Source organism: Amaranthus tricolor, chromosome 1 (assembly GCF_026212465.1).
Source record: "Amaranthus tricolor cultivar Red isolate AtriRed21 chromosome 1, ASM2621246v1, whole genome shotgun sequence".
Lineage (NCBI taxonomy): Eukaryota > Viridiplantae > Streptophyta > Magnoliopsida > Caryophyllales > Amaranthaceae > Amaranthus > Amaranthus tricolor.
In genome coordinates, this window is record NC_080047.1 from 9,261,792 (window position 1) to 9,267,791 (window position 6,000).

Below are 6,000 nucleotides of genomic sequence, written 5' to 3' on the forward strand. Positions count from 1 at the left end.
GATAAAATAATTTACTCAGTTAAAATAAAATATTACGCTCAAGATTAAATAATCCATTTACACTTAATTAATTATAATTAATCTAGTGGGTAATTTTAGGGCTATTTTATCAACCCAATGAATGGGTAGAACAACTCTTCAGAAAGGAGAGAACAAAAATTTATTCTAATTATATTGAAAAAGCTTAAAACAAAAAATTAGGGGCTTACCATCAACCAAAAGGTTAATGATAGCCCCAAACCAACTATAGAAATTAGGATTTTTTAGAGAGAGAATATAAAAAAAAAAGGAAGGCGGCTAGGGTCTGTTTTTATTTTTAAATATTTTATTTTTATTGGAAAATTACCTAAATAATTCAAGGTTTCATTGATTTTTTTTACAATGATTTCAACTTTTCATTAATCATGAATAATCTCAATTTTAGGGTTACTTATCCAAGATTATTGTTACGCAAATAATGACCGATCTTTGCAGGTTAATTATTATAAAAAAATAAAATAAAAATAAAAATCATTAAAAATAAAAGTTAAAATCAAAAACAATAAACTTACTTGATTTATCTTTTATATTTTATATTTTAAATTTTTTTTATAGTTTAATTTTGTATTTACATTTTTATTTTTTATGCAAAATGACTTATTGTATAGTTAAGAGGTTAACTCAATGTATTTTTAGCAAGCATCCCCAATAATTGGAATTATTCATGTTTAATCAAAAGTTGAGATTATTTCAAAGAAATATGTAAAACTTCATTGTTCTGGGTTTTTTTTTATATTAATTTATCTTTATTTTATTATATTAGGAAAATATTTTAAATTTTCCTTTTTTGTTGAGGCAAAATTACTTATTTAACTAGTAACTGGTTACTGGTCACTTTGGTAAGGTTCAAACGAAAACCCCTCAAAACTAAGATTATTTATAATTAATTAGTACATGCGATTATTTTAGAAAAATTACGAAAAAGTTAAATTATTTTGGATTACTTTCCCGGGCAAAAAAAGTCCAAATAAAGTATAAGTAATGCTAGCTAAATCTAGGTAACTTTGGTTAAGAAAATTCCCAATAGTCAACAGGAGGAATTGATTTTACTTTAGGGCTTAAGATTCTAAGATGGTATTATAATTAATGCGACCATGATAGAATTTTTTTTTTAAAAAAAAAAAATTCACATAGATAATGAACAGCGCTTAATTAGTCCAGTTTAAATGGGACTTCAACCATGGATTAATATCCCCAAAAAACTCATCAATTCATGTTTGTGTTCGAGTGGGAATGTTTGGAACAATACTATGATCCAAGTGGCATATTCTATTAATGAGCAAGTTTAATTAATGAGCAGTAAATCTCAAGCTATATAGTAACTGTGGATAAGGTTTTTTTGTTTTTTTTTTTTTCCTAAGCGTATAAGGTAAGTTTAGGGTAGAGGAAGGCGAGAGCGGAAGAAACGAGAATCAAACTCATGCTCATCTTGTAGAAAATAGTACAAGCTCCAACTAAGATTATACTTAATTCTCATAAATTCTACTTATAAGTCTTAACAACAAATAGCAAAGGGACTAACTAATACTCCCTCTATTCCTTAAAGTTGTTCCCACAAGGAATATTTACAGAATCTAAAAATATTAAAATAAAGTTAGTGGAAAAAAATATGAGAATCATAACTATTAAAATTTTTTTTTAATAAAGTTAGTAGAAAATATAAAAATGTTAAAAAAAGTATATAGTTGACCATATGCATTACTAAAATATAAAAAGAAAATAAATAAAATTAATTTTGACCAAATTATATACTTCATATAAATAGAAAGATTCTTAATGAAAACAATAAATAGTATAACCCAAAATGATAAAAAAAAAAAAGAAAACAAAAAAAAAACAAAATTTAAAGAACAAGGGGTATTTGTTGACAATTTTAAAGGAATACTCATCTTATAAATTTGACATTGAAAACTCATCTTTTTAAATATTTCTAATTTTTTCCTTCCAAATAATTCATTCTGAAAACGATCGCCAAATACTTACGATGTTAAGAACAAACAACAATGAGCAAAAATAAGTTTGACAAAGTAACAAACAAGGACACAAAAATTTAAGGAGGTTCACCCAATGATGGCTACGTCCTCCGTGGTGTGTAGTTATGTTTATATTATATCAAATGAATACAAACAACACTTCAATATGAAGAATTACAATTGAGATAGAGATAACAACAATAGGCTATGTGTTTGGCTTAAGGGTTGTGTTTGATGTGTTTTGCATACTTGAAGTGTGGGTATGAGAGCCCTATTTATAGTGCTAGGTACTTGAAGATGAATGGCTCACATAAATACATAGTTAATTTAGGGTAATGAATACTATGAAATAACTCTAAGAACTTGAAAAGGCATTATCTCAAGAGTCACACACATGAGACTCTTCACCTTAATCTTCATTAACACCAATAATTCCCATGAATACTCTTCACCTTATTACACCCTTTTGGATTCCACAACTCAAGAGTCACACACATGAATTCAACCCTTTAATGTGCACTCAAGTCACACATTAGTATACTATCATTTATAATCACATTAGTATACTACCATTCATAACAATCTCCACCTTGACTTGAGTTCACCCAAGTCACAACATTCATCAATCCACTTCATATTCAAAAAACATACACACCTCAAAATGCCCAAGAGGGCATTATCTCAAGCAAGGAGCTAAACCTACCAAGTCAACACATAACTCAAACTTGGTAGTAGGTAATGACTTTGTCATCATGTCGGCCGGATTTTCCGTAGTGTCAATTTTCTTCAATAACACCCTTTTGTGCTCAACTTCATCCCGGATAAAGTTATACTTAATGTCAATGTGCTTGGACCTTCTATGAAATGTATTTTGATTTCTAGCCAAATGTATTGCACTTTGACTATCACAATGCACACTTACCTCACACACCTTATTGCACATTTCACCAACAAGACCTTTAAGCCATTTTGCTTCCTTGAATGACTCGGCCACGGCTATGTACTCCGCTTCGGTTGTAGAAAGAGCAACCACATCTTGCAAAGATGATTGCCAACTAATCGCCGAACCACCCAAAGTAAACACGAACCCACTTGTGGACTTTCTATTATCTAGATCACCACCATAATCCGAGTCACAAAACCCGGTTAGCTCACTTGAATTTTTCCCATACATGAGACAAACATTTGAAGTATCTTTCAAATACCTCAATAGCCATTTTAGTGCCTCCCAATGTCCCTTACCCGGATTAGACATATATCTACTCACCAAACTCACCGCATGAGCAATGTCGGGCCTAGAGCATACCATAGCATACATAACGCTACCAACGACACTAGTGTATGGAATTCTTACCATTTGCTCTTCTTCCTCTTTTGTTTGTGGACACAAATTCTTGGACAATTTGAAATGAGAAGCAAGAGGAGTAGACACACCTTTAGCATCATCCATGGAGAAACGTTGAACAACTTTCTCAATGTACTTCCTTTGACTAAGGTATAAGACACCCTTAGCCCGATCTCTCAAAATCTCCATCCCAAGAATCTTCTTGGCTTCACCAAGATCTTTCATATCAAATTCACTTGAAAGCAACTCTTTCAAGTCCTCCACCTTAAGCAAAGAGCTACATGCTACTAGCATATCATCAACATATAAGAGCAAATATAGTAAAGAACCATCTTCAAATTTCTTAAGATAAACACAGCTATCATAAGAACTTCTAACAAAATCATGTGAAATCATAAAGGAATCAAACCTTTTGTACCATTGCCTTGGAGATTGCTTCAACCCATACAATGACCTCTTCAATCTACACACATGATTCTCCTTACCGGCTACCTCAAAACCTTCCGGTTGCTTCATAAAGATTTCTTCTTCAAGCTCACCGTGAAGAAAAGCCGTCTTTACATCCAATTGATGTAACTCCAAATCCTCCATCGCCACCAAAGCAAGCAATGCCCTAATAGAAGAGTGTTTCACGACCGGAGAGAAAACTTCGTGAAAATCAATACCCTCAATTTGAGAGTATCCCTTTGCAACAACCCTTGCTTTGTAGATGGGAGGAATATCACTAGAAGGACCCTCCTTCCTCTTGAATATCCACTTGCACCCCACAATCTTCTTTTTCTTTGGTGCAACAACGATATCCCAAGTTCCATTCTTCGCAAGAGATTCCATCTCTTGTTTCATAGCAATCAACCACTTGCTTGAGTCATTTGAGGCCATAGCCTCCTTGTACGTACTTGGTTCATTTAACCCTTCAACTTCGCTAGCAATGTTGAGAGCATAAACAACATAATCACACTCTTCAATGTACCTCCTTGGAGCCACGATCTTCCTTCTTTGCCTAGTTGTGGACAAAGGAGGAGACCTTTGTTGAACATCATCATTTTTCTCATTATCAATATTGGAGGATTCAACCTCTACTTGTGCTTCATTATCATCATTATTAAAAGGTTTTTCAACATTAGATACAAGCATGCTATCTTCATCAAAAACAACATCTCTAGAAACAATAATTTTCTTTGATTCATTACACCATACCCTATACCCCTTTACACCCACTCCATACCCCACAAAGATACATTTTCTAGCCCTAGGTTCTAACTTACCATCATTTACATGAATATAAGCTGGACAACCAAAGATTCTAAGACTAGAATAGTTTACCGGAGTGTTGTACCATACCTCTTGTGGCGACTTGAACTTCAAGGCGGTATGAGGTGAACGGTTGATCAAATAACATGCCGTAGCCACCGTTTCGGCCCAAAATTGTTTCCCCAAATTTGCTTGATTTAGCATGCATCTTGCCCTTTCCAATAACGTTTTATTCATCCTCTCCGCAACACCATTTTGTTGAGGACGACCTGCACAAGTTCTATGTCTAACAATACCTTCATTAGAACAATAATTGAGAAACTTGCTATCAACAAATTCAAGACCATTGTCGGTTCTCAAGGTCTTGATGCTCCTACCGGCTTTCTTTTCAATCATCTTCTTCCATTCCAAGAAGACATCAAAAACTTCATATTTATGTTTTATAAAGTAACACCAAATTTTTCTAGAGTAATCATCAATAAAGGTCAACATGTAGCTACAACCACTAAGGGAGGGCGTTCGTGAAGGCCTCCACAAGTCGGAATGGACATAATCTAATATCCCCTTAGTGTTGTGGATGGCGGGTTTAAAACTAACTCTCTTGTGTTTCCCATAAACATAATGTTCACAAAAACCAAGGTTCCCAAAATTTTTTCCATCAAATAAACCTTGTTTAGAGAGTTCAAACATACCTCTTTCGCTCATGTGACCAAGCCTCAAGTGCCAAAGTTTGGTGTCACGATCGGACATTGTGCTTGTGGATACATTCGCCGAGCCAAGAATGGTTGAACCTTGAAGAGCATACAAACTCCCATTCAACCTCCCCTTCATCACCACTAGTGAACCCTTGGCTACCTTCATAACTCCACCTTCACAAGTGATTCTACACCCGATCTTATCAAGAGTACCCAAAGATAAAAGATTCTTTTTCAAGCCCGGGACATACCTTACATCGGTTAAGGTCCTCACAATCCCATCAAACATTTTAATTTTAATGCTCCCAATCCCAACAACCTTACATGTAGTGTTGTTTCCCATGGTAACATTTCCCCCATCAACACTTTCAAATGTATGGAAGAAAGTTTTGTTGGGAGTCATGTGGAATGTGCACCCCGAATCAAGAATCCATTCATTATTACCTTTGTACTCATGAGTGGCAACAAGAATATCGCCATCATCACTATCATTCACGTAACTAGCATTGGCATTGCTAGTTCCTTCCCTTGCCTCTTCTTCTAGCTTTCTCTTAAGCTTCCAACAATCCTTCTTGATGTGGCCCTTAAGCTTGCAATAGTTACAAGTCTTATTTTTGTTTGGCCTTACGGACTTGGACCTTCCTTTACCCTTGTTTCCACTCCCACTAGTGGAACCTTTCTCTTGTGACCTCCCTCT